This window comes from Pinus tabuliformis, chromosome 5_2 (assembly GCF_031772625.1).
Source record: "Pinus tabuliformis cultivar Carrire ecotype Pingquan chromosome 5_2, CPIR1, whole genome shotgun sequence".
NCBI lineage: Eukaryota > Viridiplantae > Streptophyta > Pinopsida > Pinales > Pinaceae > Pinus > Pinus tabuliformis.
In genome coordinates, this window is record NC_142306.1 from 666,636,511 (window position 1) to 666,658,014 (window position 21,504).

At 36.0% G+C, this 21,504-nt stretch overlaps 1 pseudogene; it reads right to left on the reverse strand.

Moving 5' to 3' along the window:
* Positions 1 to 7,735: 7,735 nt before the first annotated feature.
* On the reverse strand, positions 7,736 to 11,693 carry LOC149160840 (nuclear pore complex protein NUP133-like; annotated as a pseudogene).
* Between the last annotated feature and the right edge of the window lie 9,811 nt (positions 11,694 to 21,504).

Here is a 21,504-nt window from a genome sequence, read left to right on the forward strand (position 1 = left end):
GTAGACCTTAGTTCCATCTTCCTGTTCTTCTATACCACTTCCCTGTTACCTTTGAATATACCTGTTATACTGTGAGTTGCCTTTTATCAAAACTAAATTGACCTGTGAGTGAGTTGCCATCAAGGACAACACTTGTATTATAATGCCAACAAGTTGACCTTCCTATTTTCACCACCATAATTTGAGAGGATGCCACACCAGCCCCCATTATTCATGAAAAAGGGGCTAGCCATGTGATTATGACGTAGAATACTCGAAAAGAGTCTATATTATAGCTCTTGTTAAGATTTGAGGTAGTCAAACCTAACCACTAGTAGGATATTGGGTTGTGTTATAACTAAGCCACTAGGAGGAAAAGGGGTTTTGTACTTTCAAGTACACTTCTTCCATAGCTGAGAAAAAATAGCCAAGAGGGATAGGAGATAGAGCACATTGAGAGGATTTTTTCATTGTAGTAGTCCACAGGCCACAGGTCATACTTCTTTGTACTCGCAGACATTTTCTATTAAGAGAAAGAGAGTAGACGAACTCACCTTCTAGCGGTTTTTTCTCCTGAAAGGGTTTCCCAATTCATATATTGTGTCAAATGTGCTTGTGTGATATTTTGTTTTGTTTTTCTCTATTTTTTGCATAATTTTTAATTCAAATGCATGCACTATTAACAGTGTTCTATATATCCATAAATCTAAAAAGAAATAAAATTGTAATAGTGTAGAATTTAATATTTTAAATATAATTTTATCAGATTTGTTGGGACAAAATGTCTAGTGGAATATCCATGGAAATTTATAGATCAACCACTCCCTTATTTGATTCCTCTATTCTAACATTAACCTATGAGTCTACAATTTCCTCAATGCCTAACTATGTATATTTAATTTTCAAAATTCCTTGTGTCATATACACAATGTTCTCACTTTATTCTAAATATGTGGTAGGCATAGGCATCCACTATTTAGAAACTAGTAGTGCTTGCTCCTAATGCAAAGTTATATCTTGTTCACTCAAATCATGCATAGAATCCTTTGTAACTTGTTCTCTATCTTTGTCTTTTTCACTTGAATATTCTTTTCTATTTCTAAAGAGTGTTTAGATGCCTACTAGTTAGTCGTCACCTTTCCTCTAGATAAATAGTTGATCACTTTCTTTTTGAAAATTAATAATCTAAGTTTTCTCCTTTGAATTATAAATATTATAGACCTTGGCCAAAACTTAATGATAATCCTTAGTTCTTTGAAACACAAAATTAAATGGATGCTCTTCATGTACATAAGGCTTGGTGTACATAGTTGAGTTTATATGTGCATTAACAATTTCATATGGATCATGCCTATAACGATTTATACTAAATATAGCCAAATGTCTTCCATCATTTTTGTAATGCCCCACTTAATCTTATCATGCAAATTTTATTAGTGTTTAAATTACCTGAAAATATTGACTTATAATTATCAAGAAATATTGATAAATACTTACATTTGGGAAACTGTAATTTTTATTTACTGATATAAAATTTATTATTGTTATTATTCAATTCCCAACTTGTCTTCTCAAATTTAATCTTGGATAGGATATGGTCTCCTTCCATTATTCCAATTTAAATATCCATATCCTCAAAATTTCCTCTCAAATCTACTTGGGAGAAGATATGGTCTTCCCCAATTAATCTCCAAATTTAATATCCAAATCTTATCCCCAAAATGTCCTCTCAAATTTACTTGGGAAAATATATGGTCTTCCCCAGTTAATTTCCAAATTAAATATCCATATCTTACCACCAAAATGTCCTCTTAAATTTACTTGGGAGAAGATGTGTGTTGGGTTGTGTTATATTCTTTCCATGACTAGCCCACGTAGTTAACCGGGAGGTCAGAAGGGGGGGGCAGAGCCCCCCCCCCCTTCGTTGCATTGATTGCATAGTGGGGGAAGTCACAGGGGGTTTGAGGGGTGCAGGTAACCCCACTCTATGGGGTCTAGGGTAGTGCCCCAAAAAATTTTGGTTTTGGACCCTATATTAGGTTGGGTAGACCTACCTATGGTTTTGTGCATGTTTTTTGCACATGGTTTTGGACGCGATGGTTTTCGGTCCATGGTTTTGGACGTGAAGGTTTTCGGTCCATGGTATTGGATGCTTCGGCATGTATAAATATGTATTGTAACATTGAAAGGAACATAATAAAAAATCAAGCTGGTACTCCCGGTTTTGGGATCCAGGGGAAAATCTCTATGTATATGTGTTTTATGTGTTATGCTCTCGCATTGTTTATTTTCTGTGTTTTAGAATTCGTGTGTAGGTAATTTCTATACAGGGTTAAAACCTACATTTGGTATCAAAGTTGTTTTTGGCTTCAAGGGGACGCCTTTGTTGCTGAGGGGTTTCGGTCAGGCCTGTGGTAGACCCTATTCAGTGGGAGATCTACGAGATCGATTCTAGTGGTGAAAGAAGATGGCGAGCAGTGGAAAGATATAGATCGAGAAATTTAATGGTCAGAGTTTTGAGTTGTGGAAACTGAAGATGGAGGATCTGTTGGTGGATAAAGATCAGTGGATCGTGGTAGATCCAAGTACTAAACCAACGGGAGTGTCCGAAGAAGAATGGAAGAAGTTGGATCAGAAGGCAAAGAGCACAATATGATTGTATGTCTCAGATTCAATATTACTGAATGTATCAGGGGAAGCTACGGCGAAAGATTTGTGGGACAAGTTAGGGACTTTGTACCAATCTAAGTCTTTGGTGAATAAATTGTTCCTACGGAAAAAGTTGTATAACCTAAGGATGAAAGATGGAGACTCAGTGACAGAGCATCTGAATGCGTTTAATACTATGGTAAGTTAATTATTATTTGTTGATATTAAAATTTTAGATGAAGATAAGTGCATCAGTTTGTTGTGTTCTCTACCAGATTTGTGGGATAGTCTGGTTATTGCAATAGGTAGCAAAACAACTGCTTTGTAGTTTGATGAAATAGTCTCATCCTTGCTAACTGAGGAGATGAGACAGAAAAATATGGAGAGCGAGAATGGTGATGCCTTGTTTGTATGAGAACATTCCTAGAATAGAAACAAAAATAAGTCATCAAGTGGGAGATCTAAATCTCCAGGAAAACCTGTAAAGGTGGTGTGCTGGAAATGCGGAAAGGAAGGGCACTACAAAAGGGACTATAAATCTAAAGCTCCTGATAAAGGAAAGGGATCTAATGATGCTTCTTCTGTAGAGGCGAAAACCACCTCACATGACGGTGGGGATGTGTACTTGCTTCTTCAAGTACACATGTAGATCATGAGGCATGATTGATTGACTCAGGTGCATCCTTTCACTTCAATCCCCATAGAGAGTGGTTCTGCAAGTATGAGAAATATGATGGTGGTGATGTCTTCTTAGGGGATGATAGGAAGGCTAGAATCGTTGGTTGCGGAAAAGTAAAGTTTTAGTTGCAAGGTGGAAGGGTTAGAACACTTCTGGGTGTTCTACATATTCCTGCATTGGCTAGAAATCTGATTTATGTAAGCAAGCTCGATGATGTAGGTGTAAAAACAATGTTCGAGAAGGATACCTACAAGATGGTTCGGGGGGCACTGGTATTGATGCGGGGAGTTCAGATTGAAACTCTGTACAAGCTGCAAGGTAGCACTTTTGTTGATGGGTGCAACAGTTCTGTGGTTCCTGAAAGTGGAGTAGAAAATCTAGTGGTATGTGGAGAGAAGACCATGTTGTGGCATCAAAGGCTTGGACATATTGGAGAGAAGGGAATTCAAATACTTCATGGTAAAGGTATGGTAGAAGGTATGAGTAATAGCTCTTTGGATTTTGATTTCTGTGAAAATTGTGTATATGAGAAGCAGAATTGGTTGAGTTTCCCCTCTGGTGGTAAGAGGGCGAAACAGATATTAGAGCTTGTGCATAGTGATGTGTTTGGACCTGTGAAGGTTCCATCACTGGGTAAGTCTGTGTACTATGTATCATTTATAGATGAATTCTCAAGGAATACATGGATATATTTCCTTAAGAAGAAATCTAAAGTCTTTAACAGGTTTAAAGAATTTAAGGCTCTAATGGAAAACTAGACAGAGAAGAAGATAAAGGTTTTGAGGACAGATAACGGTGGAGACTTTTGCAGTAAGGAATTTGAAGAATTTTGTAAGAAGTGTGGTATAGCACAGCAGAAGACTACTCCATACACACCTGAGCAAAATGGAGTTGCAGAAAGAATGAACAAGACGTTGATGGAAAAGGCAAGAATCATGCTCAGTGATGTCGGGTTAGGACAGGAATTCTGGGCAGAGGCGGTGGAGATAGCATGTTACCTGGTCAACAGATCACCTTCATCAGTGTTGGAGGATAAGAATCCATAAGAGGTATGGACTGGTAAGAAACCCTCTCTTTCACATCTGAGGGTATTTGGATGTGATGCATATGTACATGTTCCAAAGGAGAAACGAACCAAGTTGGATAGTAAATCTGAAAAGTGCATCTTTATTGGGTATAAGGATGGTTTAAAGGGTTATAAGCTTTGGAACCCAGTAACAAGGAAGGTTGTGTATAGCCGAGATGTGGTGTTCAGAGAGGTAAAAGATGTTATTAAACATGAAGTCCAACCAAAGAAACCTGAGAAGATAGAGTTTGAGCTTAAGGAGGAAGAATCAGACTCTACAACAGAGGAGGAATCAGAAGATGAAGAGCCACAAACTCCAGGTGTGAGAAGATCAGTTCAAGAAAGAAGGCAGCCAGAAAGGTATAGTCCATCTACTTTTTGTTCAAATTTTTCTTTATCTATTACTGATGATGATCCCAGAACTGTGAAGGAAGCAGTAGATTCAAAGGATGGAAAACTCTGGAAAGAGGCCATGGTTGATGAAATGGCATCTTTGCACAAAAATGAGAATGGGATTTGGCAGAGTTTCCAGATGGAAGGAAACCCATTGACAACAAATGGGTGCTCAAGAAGAAGACAAATGCAACAGAAGGAAAGGTGGAGAAATACAAAGCTCGGTTGGTAGCAAAAGGTTATTCCCAGGTGCCAGGAATTGATTTTGGTGATATTTCTTCTCCTGTTGCCAAGGTAGCTTCTATTAGATTACTTTTATCTGTTGCTACTGCTTTTGATTTTGAGGTAGAACAGATGGATGTGAAGACAACATTTCTTCATGGGGATCTGGAAGAGGATATCTACATGAAGCAACCTGAAAGCTTTGCAGTAAAGGGTAAGAAAGAACTAGTATGCAAGTTAAAGAAGTATTTGTATGGGTTAAAACAGTCACCAAGGATGTGATATCAGAAATTTGTACATTTATATGGGGACTTGGCTTCACCAGAAGCAAAGCAGATCACTGTGAGTATTTTAAATTAATTGGTGACCGTGTTATTTATATGGTCTTGTATGTGGATGATATGTTGCTGGTTGGAAATGACAAAGACATTATCCATGATTTGAAGAACCAATTATCCTCCAAATTTGACATGAAAGATCTTGGTGATGGAAACTATATTTTGGGCATGGAAATTAAAAGAGATCTTGAAAAGAGGAAGCTCTGGTTAAACTAGAGGAAGTATGTCGAGACAATACTACAGAGATTTAATATGTAGGATAGTAAACCGGTGAAGGTTCCTATTCCTATAGGTGTGAATTTATCTGCTGAACAGTGTCCCAAGACACAAGAAGAGGAAGAGGACATGTCCCATGTTCCATATGTAAGTGTAATTGGTAGCCTGATGTATGCAATGGTCTGTACTAAACCAAACATTGCACATGCAGTGGGAGTATTGTGCATGTTTATGTCAAAACTAGGGAAGGAGCACAGGACATCAGTGAAGCGGGTTTTCAGGTATTTGTGTGGCACTAGTGATTAGGTTTGTGCTACCAAGGAAGACCAGGATTGGACAGAGTGTTGAATATTCATGGCTTTGTTGATGCAAACTGGGCTAGAGATCTAGTTCAGAGAAGATCTACAAGTGGGTATTTGTTTAACCTATTTGGAGGTGCAGTCAGTTGGATGAGTAAGAAACAATCTATAGTGGCTCTATCAACTATAGAGGCAGAATACATGGCAACCACCCATGCAAGCAAGGAAGAAATTTGGTTGCAGAGATTGTGTTCAAGTATGGGGTTAGTACAGGGAGCTATAAGGATAGACTGTGACAGCCAAAGTGCAATTTTATTGGCAAAGAACCCTGCATATCATTCAAAGACCAAGCACATTGATGTTCAATATCACTTTGTGAGGGATATGATAGAAGACAAAAGGGTGTTGCTGGTAAAGGTGGACACTTTGAAGAATACTGCAGATGCATTGACAAAATTTGTGAGCTCTGAGAAGTTCTCTTGGTGTAGAGAAACAATGGGCATTACAAGGTTGGATAAATGACTAAGCTCTCTTGTGGCCCCCTTTGGAAAGAAAACAACAAGTGGGAGAATGTTGGGTTGTGTTATATTCTTTGCACAATTAGCCCATGTAGTTAACTGGGGGGTTAGATCTGCCCCCCCCCTTCATTGCATTGATTGCATAGTGGGGGGGGCTCACAGGGGGTTTGAGGGGTGCAGGTAACCCCACTCTATGGGGTCCGCTGCCCCAGAAAATTTTGGTTTTTGACCCTATATTAGGTTGGGCAGACCTACCTATGCTTTTGTGCATGTTTTCGTACATGGTTTTGGACGCGATGGTTTTCAGTCCATGGTTTTGGACGCGATGGTTTTCGGTCCATGGTATTGGATGCTTCAGGGTGTATAAATATGTATTGTAACATTGAAAGGAACATAATGAAAAATCAAGCTGGTAGTCCTCGTTTTGGGATCCAAGGGAAAATCTTTGTGTATATGTGTTTTATGTGTTATGCTCTCGCATTGTTTATTTTCTGTGTTTTAGAATTCATATGCAGGTAATTTCTGTACAGGGTTAAAGCCTACAATGTGGTCTTCCCCAATTAATTTCCAAATTAAATATCCATATCTTATCCCCAAGATGTCCTCTCAAATTTACTTGGGAGAAGATATGGTAAGAAAAGTCAAATGAAAGGATGAGGGGGTAGTCATGACATTAATGATAGGTGGTTGAGGTGGATGGGAGGAAGAGACATAAAAGGGGAAGGATGATGAGAGGAGAGGGGGATCCTTGGTCTTGGTTTTGGTTTTGATTTTGGTTGTGGTTTTGGGGGATTTTTTTTTGGGAGGAAGGTGCAGAAAAGAGAAGGGAGAAAATGAGAGTGTTTGTTCAACTTGGACACACTACATCTAGTTGGACTTGGGCTCGGAGGGCTAGGGAACCTGTGGAGGTTCCTTGGGCTAGGAAATACTTCCTAGTTGGCTGGGAGGCAAATCCAGTCGGGTGGTCAAGAGGAGCATCCCGATAGAGTTAGGAGCTCAGGATCATCTCAACTAAGCTATTGGAACAAGCATTCCTCCGTTTATTAATTACTTATGTAAATGGTTGCAATGAAATTTTTACTTATTTAATTTGTGGTAAATAAATTTTAATGGTATATTATCATCAAATAAATGGTTAGATATAAATAAGTTATTTCCCATCTTATTGTGTTTAAAAATAGAGAAATTTAGGTTTTAGTTAGAGGAACTTAGGAGGGAGCCTCACACATGGTGTTAAAGCCAAGGCTTAAAATCTGAGGCCTAAATCCCACTGACCCAACAAAGCCCTAGATCAAAATATGAATCCTAAGGCAACTAAGAACTACTCCCACAAAAAAAAAAGTCAATTTTTTTCATGCAACTCATCTTATGAGATTCTAGAAATATTTGCTCATGGTTAACTCCATATTTTCAGCGCTTCCATGTTTCTTGAAATGCTCAGCAGTCTTGATGACAAAGTCTATGGGGATAGAAAAGCTAACTCCATCAACCGCAAGAGCCTTCATTGTGTTAATACCTATTACTTCTCCATCAATATTGACTAACGGCCCACCAGAGCTTCCCTCATTGATTACAAAAACCATTTGTAAATAGTAATATTTTCTGCGCATTCCACCAAGACCCAAATCACTGCTCTTGCAATCTGCATAGCTCACAATTCCAGCAGTAACTTTTTTTTGGAGAGATAGATGGCATCCAAAAGCTATTACCCAATCCACTGGTCGAAGTTTGCTAGAAGAAACCAGTTTTGTTGTTGGCAATGGAACCTTTGCATTACTTCTAACAACAACAATATTAGTATGAAAATCAACATTGATAACTTCTCCATCAAAATTCTTCCCATCTTGCAACGTAACAACAACCAGCTCCCAAACTACCTTCTTCTTGTCAAAACTTATGCCAAAAATCGGCGGAAATAGGACAGTCAAGGTATGTTTAAAAAAAAAAAAAAACCAGTCTCATATCTCTGTCCAAAAGAAGGTATGGCTACCCACCAAACCTGCCAAAAGGCAGTCCAAAGATGTCTGCAAATTTCCTTCAGCAAACAATTCCCAAAGCGTGATCTTTGTTGCCTTCTAGTCAGCCCAAGGGACAGTCCAAAAGATGGTACCTACTGTCCTCTAAGTTAGTTTAAGAAAACTTTCCTTTGTAAAGCACTCCTGCACTTGTAAACTCTACTACTACATGTGCATTTGTTAAAATTGTGCCATTTGAATCACGGCAGATGTAGATGTAAATGCAGCGGGTATTATATTTGCATCTAGCACATTGAGTCCTTTCTGCTGTGAATTGTTACGTATTTCTAATCTTTTATTGGAACTGTCTGAAACAAGAAGATCCTGGACTTGTTCATTGTATATTTCAATCATTTGAATGGAAACCTCATATATAATGTATCCTTTCTTTGTTTTGATATCTATAATAAGTCATTCAAGGCTCGATAGTTCACACCCCAACTCTCCTATGTAATCACCTTAGGACCAGTCATTGTGTATGTCTTTCCAGAACCTGTTTGCCCATATGCAAAAATGCAAACATTGTAACCATCCAAAACAGATCTGATCAATGGCCTGGTATCCAAAAACACTTCCTCTTGAGTAGCAGATGCTCCAAACACTTTGTTGAATGTGAATGATTTACGTATATCCTTTCCTTGCTTTGCAAGATTTGCAATCATAATTTGACCATCCTCCCCAATATAATCCACTGTACTCTGACAGTTGGATTGGCCAGGCAAGAATGGTCTGACTCGGCAATACACCCTTATGCTTCCTTTCAGATCCTGCACTTGATTGTATAGTTGTCGATTTTCCTCTAGAACTTGTGGTAGCCTATTGCAGCCTGTGCTAGTCCACGCATATGCTTTCCAAGATTGTACAATTGTTTATTTCATTCCATTTGCATCGAATGAACACCTTCCTTCGAATATGGTAAAGTTTCCTGATCTTGGGATCTACCCGTATCAGATGGCAATGCTTTCTGGACTGAGTAATCTTGAGCCTTCTGGTCCTTCGTGGCCTTAATCTGGACACTAGCATATTTCCCTTTATTGTTGAAATCTGGTTTCTCTGCAAATCTCCCATCACCAACCGTCTGCTCCAATACTCTGCTTGCAAACCACGATATTCTTCCTCTCGTTCAACTTTAGCAGTAATTGCACCAACATATGCTTCTAGTAAAATATCAGTAACCTCCTCCAGCTAAGAAGCTAAAACTAATTTCATTGAAGGTTCTGAAACATCTTCTTCCATTTTTAATTCTAGGATAAGCGATCCTAGCTTCCAAATTCTAGACCATACTGTCAGTTGGCAATACCAAGGTGTTATACCTTCAGGAGATGGATACCAAGAGTATTGGATATCTCTATAGAAAATAGCAGTGCGTACTACACTTGTGCAAGCAATTGAGATTTCACGAAGTCGTTCTATTTGTAACCGAAGTGGCAACTCCCTTCCTACTACATAAGTTAGATGTTGGTTAACATGGGAAAATAACTCCTCCAACTTAGAAACTCGACTGTAAAACACTTCTGCTTTCTCTCTATCCATCAGCATTACATTTTCCGACTAGCTTTCTCACCAACTATCTGGACAAGATCCCAAAGAGAGCCACTAATTTCATTGTGTTGTAAATCAGTGTTTAGAGACTCAAGCCTGCTTTGTGGCCTAGACTGGGCAGATGCATTATGCATTTCCCTAAGTCGAATCATGGCAGAAAGTTTTTCACCATGTCCCATGATGGATTGTAAAGCTTCTCTCTACCTCATTTGAAGCTCTTCATGGCACTTGGAGGCAGCAAGAAACTGCAAAAATTGTTGATGTCGGTGTTGCTTTTCTAAAAGCTGGGAAGATACAACAGCCATTACTGCTATATTTTCTCCTTCGCTTGTTGTCCAGTGTTTTGCAAGTGTGTCAACAATAGCTCGAATTGCACGAGTAAATACATTCATTTCCCCATCTCTTTCAAATGCACTAACTTGATGGATCTTTTCAAATGCTCCTTCAATTTGCCCTGAGTTAAGAAAATTTTGAAATAGATGCCCAATTAAACTTTCTTCTTTCTCATCTTGGGCAGTACGCTAGCAAACTCCTTTTAGTACAGCCCTTTCTCCATTATCTCTGGCAATCCATGCTTTGGTACTTGCTCTTTAAAGAGAAAAATTACCTCCAACCACGAGGTTTTGCCTTTCTTCTACAACTCCTTCATTGAAGGTCCCTTTACGGGACAAACTTCATTCGGGTGGTTCAGTACCACCCAGTAGAATAGCTTTTTCAGGGATTACCCATAAACCTGCTTTCTCTGTGAGGACCATCCATGCACCTTCCTCACCACCATCCACCGATGGAATAATTGAGGCATCTAGAACCTTCCCTGCATCCCACAGTAACTCAAACTAATATAGGGATGTAGCTCCATTCCAATAGTGAGTAATGGTTGTTGTTCCATCTCTAGATAATATCATTATATAGTAGGCTTGCCACCTACTCATAGATGCATGGAAAATAGGAAATCCTCCTCCACTTGTGATTTTGGAAAAATCACCTGAACTGGAGCCTTTCTTTAAAAAAAAAAATTCCAGAAGCCAACTCATCACCTCTCATCTTTTGACCAGATGACTTGTAACACAATTTCAAAAGAGAGTACTCTGGTATTTTGTTATGTTGTTTGTTCAAGAAGCTTCACAAGTTATCCCCACAATGACATAAGGTAGCCCTGAAATGTTGAAAACTGTGAGCATCCATCACAAAAATTCTCACCCAACAATTAGATGAGTGTGGTGGCACTGTGGATGTCACCCTTCACGCAGGTGATTTAAACAGTTTCTATAGGGCATGTGTTTGTAAGCTCATGTGCAATCGAATATAGACCTTAACCTCAACGATAAGCTCAGATTACATATACAACCACTAGATTATGGAACCAAACCAGCCTGCTTATGAATTTGCAACTATATTGTCTTACCTGATTAACAAAAATGTAATTAGATAAAACAAACAAATTTTAACAGATAATTAAAGCGCAGAATGGGTGTCATCTACAAAGTCAACGTGGTCTCCAAACTTCCATTTTAGACTCTTATGTGAGGCCAGATGCAGCAAAATCAACAAAGTGATCAGGCAGGCCAAGTGTAGGGTCAAGATTTATGTGAGCTGAAATACACACTACCAGGTCAGATATGGTGTCCAGAATGGTGGACAACTTTGTATGTTTCATGTGCAAAATCCGCAGTGGCCCACGGTTCCTCTTACCAGTCTCAAGGGCTAATGACATATACAGCCTCAAGGGTGAACTAGACCCCAGCCTTGTTGGCCTCTGAGTGCTCCTGAAAACCATGCTTCCAATTTGCCCATGCTAGTGCCAAGTAAATTAAACTGCCATGGGCATCCATAATGTCTTTATCACATTGGTGAAGACACTTCTTTAAACCACAAATCTCCCTGAAAATGCAGCAGCAGTAGTGAGACCTGGAGGCTCTCAAATAAGGACCAATAGAGTCACCTTGATCCTAGGAAACTAGTGGGGGCACTCAATGTCAGGCCCTCCACCAAAATGCAGAGCTCCAAACTAAACCCTCAAGCCAAACAAGAATCATCATGCTTATGTTTCAACATACCGATAACCCTTATTAAGCAACCAATTTAAAAGCTAGAAATGATAGCCATTAACCCTGGGTAAGGCCATCAAGTTTTACACACGGGAATTGAATACTGCTAAAAAAAAAAATCACCAAATTATAATGAAGGGGGGGCTCATGTCTATGGCGTCTACCCCTCCACTCCTTGATATGCTCTTGAATTGACAAGTGGAGGGGGATCCCCAAAGAAAAAAAAAAAAAGAGGCAAAAACTTTTTTTAATGACCTCCATTAATTATTAATCATGGGAGGGGTTTGGTTAATACCTTAGCCCAGTGAAGTTGCTTATCAAAATTTCTCCTCCCAACGTTGTTGGAAGCAGAATTCTTCCAGTAGAGGAATGTTTCAGAAGCATTTTTATATATACATATTTTAATATAATTGTTGCATATATATATTCAAAAGAAAACATGCAAAAAGTTGAGTCAACTACAGAAAACATGAAAACATATATTTAACTACTAGATTAATGATGATCATTAAAGCACCAACCATTTGGTACACAAATAACATCAATCATTTAGTAGTTATAGCATTATCATCAACCACATTCCACAACATCAACCTTCAAGTTTCAACATATAAAATTTTTCATCAACAAAAACTAATAAATAACATCAACCATGAAATGAAGCAAAGCATCATATTCATTACCAAAGAGTTGTTAGATTCAGTCAACAGTTCAAACTTTAAAGGCAAGTTCAAAGTTCAATCTTAAAAGTTCATATAATATTTACAAAATAGGCCATAATAAAAACAAATTACTAATTTCTAGGGACTGCTTTTAAACAACAAAAAGAGAGAGATCTAGTATCTACTAAGCTTTCTTCTTGCCACAAGAAACTTCTAATTTATTTTCCCATGATATATGAGGAAGAGGAGCAAGAGTAGGTGAAAGTGTTCATGGAACATGACCAACAACTACATGGCCCCCATGTAACGCTAAACATTGCGAAGCTAAAGGAAAATCCCCTACATCCGGAAAACTACTAGCGGATGGGGGTGGTGTGTTTTCTCCATGAATATAATCACCCAAAAGTTCAGCTTCCAAGCACTCTATAACTATGAATCCATCCTGCAAATTATCCTCCTTTGGATTGTTGTCCCTCGTGAAATTTTAGATCACCTCTAGTGAGTGTTGAGGTGTCTTAATGAAAGTTGCTCTTATGCGCACTTACCTAGTGTCGTTGCCCTCGAAATCACATAACCATGGGGGTTTGTTACTGTGATTTATTATTGATATCCCATGTTAGATAATTCACATTATGTCCTTGGTTGGCGCCATCATTTCTTCTTTGGAGGCTTGCATCTCGCACATATGGTGTTTGAAATGTGATTAAGGGCTTTGCATAACATTGCTCAAACATTTGATTTACCCTTAGCACATTTATGATGAGGGTTATCCATCAACTAAAAGTTTCCTTAAATATTGTTGGTTAATTATTGCTCCTTGACATAGTGAATTAGTTTTTGGGCATGTTTGCATGTGTTCATAAGGTTTCACTTGGATTATTGTTTCATGGTTTTGATTGGTGAACCTTGAAGTAGTACACCCACCCTTTGTTGCATAAGTGTGTCACTTTTGGTAGATGTCTTGATGACATGGAAAAGTGGTTGTGGTTTGTTAGAAGAATGCCAATGGATATTTATAATTTGGCTATGATGTGGCATGTTGTGAGTAGTTATTTTCTTGATAGAGGAAATCACTCCTCTTATTTGGCATCTTCTCATGCATTTGGAGGCATTAAGACCTTGCTCGGATGGTCTTCTATATTGACACCCATGGTTTTGGTCATTTGGCATGTTATTTTCACATTGTATCATATGGTTTCTCTTGGTTTGGGAAGATCCTTTATTACTATATTGGAGAGTGTCCTAGCCTTATTACACAATCTCTTAGGGTGAACTATTTATCATATTCCTTGGAGGAGAGGTGTTGGTACATGTGCATTTAACCACTTTGGCGCATTGATTGAGGACACCCCACTTCTTTGAGGAGGTTATAACAACTTTATGGATAACTATGGCACATGTTTCTATGGGATTACTATTTATGGCCAATTTGGTTGATCATGGGAGATAATTCCCTAACATCTTATCACTATTTCCATTTGGAGGAGTTACGTTGTTTGTCTACAAGACTCTAATTACCTTGGCATATTCTTTGAAGTCACTCCACTTGTAAAGGTGGTCATGACCATTATTTGCAAAAATATTTTTTTATGGATTACTCTTGAAGGATGAGTTGCTCTCTTCTTGGAGAAACAACCTTAACATATTCTATTTTGGCCATGTATTTGGTATCTCTAGGTGGCTAACTACCTTGTCTAAGAGACTGCTCCCATTTTGGCTTGAGTATTTATAGGTGAAGTTATCTAGCTACATGGGTTACCCACAAAGATAATTTTGATAGGGACTCTCGCTTTACATATACATTTTGGACAAGTTTGCAGTTAGTGTTGGGGGTTTAGTTAAACCTTAGCACTGCATATTGTCTATAAATAGATGGAAAGACTAAAAGAGTAAATCAGATTATAGAATATATGCCTATAATTTATGTCATGGATAATTAGACTCGGTGGGAAAGGTACTTACCATTGGTAGATTTTTCCTATAATAACAATAACCACAATTCAATTAGGATGCCTCCTTATCAAGCTCTATGTGGGAGGCCATGCAGGACACCATTGAGTCGCGAAAGGATGGAAGACATAGTAATAGTCACGATAGGATTGTTTCAAAAAAAAATGGAGGAATAGGTAGGATAGATTTAACGAAGTTAAAGGAAGCACAAGATAGGAAAAATAGTTATGTTGATGCACATAGTACCGATCGAAGTTTTAAAGTGGGAGACTGAGTTTTATTTTTATTTTTTAGTTATTCCTAACACTATTTAGTTTGAGAAAGGTATGAAGTTACCACCTCTATTTATAGGACCTTTTAGAATCAAAGAGAAAATTGGAACAGTGTCCTATTGTCTTGTACTACCACCCCACTTGCATAAAACTCATGATGTTTTTTTTTGTATCTATCCTATAACATTATGTTTCTGATGAATCCCACAAACTCGACTGGAGGGAATTATAGGTCTCAGACGTGGGAACCATAATGATCAAACCAATATGCATATTATACCATAGGGTTTGATAGATCGGGCATCACTTGGTGGACCAAGTTAAGATACAATGGGACAAGTATAACCCAAGATCTGCTACCCGGGAGGATGAAAAGATTATATGTTGCAATTACCCCTCACTTTTGACCATTTATGATGTCCATCTTGACTTAGATATCTACGTATGCTAAGGCTCTATTTTGCAGTTCCATGTTATTTAATTATGAATGCTATGTAATATTGATGCATTTAGTTGGACAGGGGAAACTACTTATATAATCATTAGATGGATTAGGTATTGATGATGGAAATGTTTTATGTATGACCTAATGTATGACTTACTTGGTTATGATTTATCTAGTGCATAACTTATCAGAGTTATTGTTGTTTCATGTATGGCTTAAGTGGATATGATTTATCTAATGAATGACTTAGTGAAATTACGATTTATCTAATGTAAGATTTATTTCCAGTGTGAACTACAAAATTGACACGTGGATAATAGACTTAATAAAATGATGTTTAAGATCACTTATCTATATATATTTTGTTGTTATATATATGCATGAATGAGAACTAACCTGCAGATTGGAAAGAACTATATGATAACCAGGATCTACTCTTCCATTGGGGAAGGTCGAAACATCTAAAGGTATGATGTACATTGTTCTATTACATTTTGTATCTGCTTGGTATGCACTCTTATGACATAGGTAAAATGTAAATGGTAGGTGCAAAGACTACCTGACTAGATTATTCAATGATAAGTATCCAACTAGCACTGTAGTGTGGTCCATATTAGGGTGTTGACCCTAGTTTAAAGAGGGGTGGAGGTATTTCCCACCGTGTAACCTCCAAACCTAGAATCGTGGGAGGGCAGTGATGGACATGCTCCCCTAGACGTGTGATGACAATTGCTAGTTGGTGTTGACCCTAGTTGTAAGGAGGGGTGGAGGTATTTCCCACCGTATAACCTCCAAACCTAGAATCGTGGGAGGGCAGTGATGGACACGCTCCCCTAGACGTGTGATGACGATTTCCAGTTGCCTGTTGGGGAAGTTAGGTCGATATAGTCGACGCTTCCGCCATATTGGTTTTATCAGTGGTTAGATTAGTATAGTCGATGCCACAGTATATAACAACAGAGGATGGATAGGGTGGGAACGGAAGTAGGTTAAGAAGGATAGGAGGATATAGATTAGTTGGAATCTCTTGATGGGAAGTGGTATCGTTGCCTGACTTATTAAATTTTACTACTATAACTCTCTCTCTATTTTGTTATGCCTTCGAACTCCTTGTATCTTTTCACTCTAACTTCGGGACGAAGTTTTCTGAAGGAGGGGTGTATGTAATGCCCCACTTAATCTTATTATGCAAATTTTATTAGTGTTTAAATTACCTAAAAATATTGACTTATAATTATCAAGAAATATTAGTAAATACCTACATTTGGGACACTGAACTTTATTATTGTTATTATTCAATTCCCAACTTGTCTTCTCAAATTTAATCTTGGATAGGATATGGTCTCCTTCCATTATTCCAATTTAAATATCCATATCCCCAAAATGTCCTCTCAAATCTACTTGGGAGAAGATATGGTCTTCCCCAATTAATCTCCAAATTTAATATCCATGTCTTATCCCCAAAATGTCCTCTCAAATTTACTTGGGAGAAGATATGGTCTTCCCCAATTAATCTCCAAATTTAATATCCATATCTTATCTCAAAAATATCCTCTCAAATTTACTTGGGAGAAGATATGGTCTTCCCCAATTAAATATCCATATCTTATCCCCAAAATGTCCTCTCAAATTTATTTGCGAGAAGATGTGGTCTACCCCAATTAATTTCAAAATTAAATATCCATATCTTATCCCCAAAATGTCCTCTCAAATTTATTTGGGAGAAGATATGGTAAGAAAAGTCAAATGAAAGGATGAGGGGGTAGTCATGACATTAATGATAGGTGGTTGAGGTGGATGGGAGGAAGAGGCATAAAAGGGGAAGGATGATGAGAGGAGAGGGGGATCCTTGGTCTTGGTCTTGGTTTTGGTTTTGGTTGTGGTTTTGGGGGATTTTATTTTGGGAGGAAGGTAGAGAAAAGAGAAGGGAAAGAATGAGAATGTTTGTTTAACTTGGACACACTACATCTGGTTGGACTTGGGCTCGGAGAGCTAGGGAACCTGTGGAGGTTCCCTGAGCTAGGAAATACTTACTAGTTGGCTAGGAGGAAAATCTAGTCAGGTGGTCAAGAGGAGCATCCCGATAGAATCAGGAGCTCGGGAGCATCTCAACTAAGCTATTGGAACAGGTATTCCTCCATTTATGGATTACTTGTGTAAATGGTTGCAATGAAATTCTTACTTATTTAATTTGTGGTAAAAAAAATTTAATGGTATATTATCTTCAAATAAATGTTTAGATATAAATAAGTTATTTTCCATCTTATTGTGTTTTAAATTAGAGAAATTTAGTTTTTAGTTAGAGGAACTTAGGAGGAAGCCTCACAATTTTATCTTCTACTTTATAAATGATCTTTGATCCAATAAAGAATAAAGTCCTATCTTAATAGAAAAAGTAGGCCATGGGCTCTTTGAATTATGACTTAGATGCTTAGTCAAAACTTTAATAGTTTTCTAATAAGAAACTCTCATATCACTAATCTCTTTGGTATGTACTTTGATAGAAAGTGAGGACGTGCATCAGATCCAAATATCTTGAAGTAAAAGAATAACACATTAATATGCCAATCACCCAAGTTCTTCCAAACATATTTTATTTTTTGGGTGATCCTCAGAGTATGCTTGTTAAGTAATAAATCATATAATGAGGCCATGAAGTAGTGACATATGTCATAAAAGTGGTTTCAACATTTCTTATTCCATAGTATTGAAGTAGTGACATATGTTATAAAAGTGGTTTACACATTTCTTATTCCATAGTATTTAACAATGAACACAAGTAGGTTGTTGTTCAAGTGACCAACTCCATTTCAACAGAGGAAAAAGGTTTGTGGCACACACAACATCAGTAAAATAAACTAGTATAAAGAATCCTACTTCAAATCCAAGGGGAGTTTCCAAAAGCTTCTTGATTACACAGAGAATATTGGATGATGGTATTTATGTCTAATTAAAATATTTCCCCTTTTTAACCGCTTGATGCAATAGAGGAATCCATTCACCTTTCCCTCTTCTTAGCTTTCAACTTGTTTTATTCAAATTATTCTAGACAGACTTCAAGAACATTTAATTTATGCATCCTTGCAATACCATTAAGTTTGAAAGATCCTATTATCCTTTTAGTATGATTCACAATAGTACAAGTAATAATATCAATACAAGGATGCAGTGTACCATTTCATAATACCAAAGGATAATTAGCCTTACAAATACTTTGTGTAACCCTGATTTTTTAATGTCTTTAAAATCTTAATCATCTTAGTCATATTCTTCCTCAAAATTCCAAGCTTCCAAATACTCATAAGCCTTCTCCTAATCAGAATAATTACTTAATCCTATTAGCCTTGCAAATACTTTGTGTAAGCCTGATTTTTTTTTTTGTCTTTAAAGTCTTACTCTTCCTAGTCATATTCTTCTTCAAAATTCCAAGCTTCCAAGTACTCTTAAGTCTCTTCCTAGCCAGAATAGTTGCTTAATCCTATTTTGTAAGTGGTTTAGTTACTTAATCCTATTAAGTGGTTTGTGAATATAACTTTAAGTTTAGATTTTGTTCTTCACTAATCTTGTTGTGTTTGGGGTAATTAGTTATCTTCTATTTCCCTTTCTACTTAGGTTCACGGGCCTTAAAAATTTTAACTTTTCCTCTTCTCAGCAAAAATTAAGGGAATATTATATAACAACCTTATCACTTTTCAACTAAAGAGAAAGGAAGAGAGACTTCTTACCGGGAAGCAGTTTCTTGGAAGCAAAAATAACTAACTAATAACAAGACTTTGCATAGATTATTTCCATATGATAAAATTAGTTTGAATTAATAGTCAAAGGTTTCATTTATTTGTCATATCGTGCTCTCACGCAAAAAACGCAAAGTAATAACATCAGAGTAAAAGGCATCCAATATTCGGGCATCTCGGATAATTACATGAAAGTCCAATAAAAGATGATTTAATAATGTTTTATGGATTTATTTATTAAGTAGTGTTGGGAAGTATACGGAGGATATCTCATATATTTATAAGTTACTAGAGGAATATATGAAATATGTAAATTTTTGAAAGATTCATATGAAATTTATTTACTCAGTTTTTATGTTATTTAATAATTTTTTAATAAAATTTTAATATAATAAAATTAACACAATTAAATTAACAAATGTAATTAATATACTCTAATAAACAACCATAAATATAAATTTAATATTAATATAAATATAATAATAATGCAATAATAATAATATTAGAAAATATTGTTATCATTATATTATAAATACAATGATAACTATAATGGAAATTTATAATAATTATTATTATATTATAATAATAGTATTGATATTATCTTTTTTATGGTACGTAAGCATCCATAGGGGATTTGGACCAGTGACCTATGGCAAGGAGTGCCTTCACAGTGTACCGATTCACCGTCAATCCAAAGCCCAATGGGCTTAGTATTGATATTATCAATAATGTAATAAATATTAATATTATTAATGAAATATATTATTAATATTATAAATCTAACGGATTATTATTATAAACTCAAGAGATTAATATTAAAAGTCTAAAAGATTAATATTGAGAACACAATAAATTAATAGTATAAACTCTTGGAATTAATATTATAAATGTAAGTGATTATTATGAACCCATTTTTATATCAAGACAATCTTTATCAAAATATCACCGTAAATTATAATAAACCATAATTTCTAAATTCAATAAAAATTTGATATGTTAAAATAATACAATATTTTTGTTAAATTGATACAAAACATAAATGAAAGACAAAACCTTAGTTTAATAAAACTTTTGCATATAATTATTATTTTAAAATTTTGATTTCCTATAATCATAGCTTTGAATATTAAAAACATTTATTTTTTTGGTAAATTGATTAGACATCGATGATCAATTCTAATGAAACCATAATTAGAAACCATAATTTATTTTGAAGGAAGAGCCCCAACTTTGATCGGCATCACAGAACGAAGTGCAGTAATTTAAAACAGTTTTTAGAAACAGCTATATTTATTATAATATACGAATTTTGAGATGATTGTATAATTAAAATGTAGTTTGACTGGTTTTCATTTAGAAAGATCTAAACCACTAAAATTATTATACCAACTCTTAATATATTTGGATTAAATTATTTTTAAATTTAATATTTAATTAAACAAATACATTAATATATTTAAATTAAATTATTTTTAAATTTAATATTTAATCAAACAAATATATTAATTTTATTTTCCGGTTTTCTTTTATTTTTTTTCACTTTAATTTTTATAATAACAACATCTATATTAAATAATATTATGCAATATATTATAATAGCATAAATTCATTTTAAATACGGTTCACAACAATAAGATTCATATTAGATAATACTATGCAATATATTATAATTAGTATTGATCCATCTTAAATATGGCCAAGAGGGATCCAATTTCTTTACGTGTTATGAACTGACATTATTTAAATATTTTGTATAGTTATTTAATTTTATTTTTATTTTTAAAATTTTTAAAAATTTTATTTGGACCAACATGAACAAAATTTCAATTTTGATAAATATGGACAAACTCACACATCATATTGGACTCTCCAATGAGCCTCTCAACTCAATAAACCTTTAGACTCAATTATTAAATAACATTTATTTATAATTTTTTTCATTACTAACCATTATAATAAATTAATATAAAAAAATGAAAAATGGTTTTCTCACATAATGACCAAGACCAAGATGTCTTCTAAAGAAAAAGTAAACATTAGATATCATTTTGGGATTCAACTCCATTAAGTAAGTCATTCATCTATGACCATTTCCATGAGAGGTAGTCATAACTGACTAATTTCTCATGATGATTCAACTCCGTTAAGTAAGTCATTCATCTATGACCATTTCCATGAGAGGTAGTCGTAACTGACTAATTTCTCATGATTTTTGAATAGTCTACTTAGCACTCATGGCATCGGGCATGATTTTTGAATAGTCCACTTATCACTCATTACATCGGGTGATTTTTGAATAGTCCACTTAGCACTCATTGCATTGGGCATAATTTTTGAATAGTCCACTTAGCACTCATTGCATCGGGGGATTTTTGAATAGTCCACTTAGGACTCATTGCATCGGGTGATGCTCACAGGAGTGAAGAAGTGGGATTGAAACTAGAGAAATGAATCACATAGTGTCAATCATCACTTCC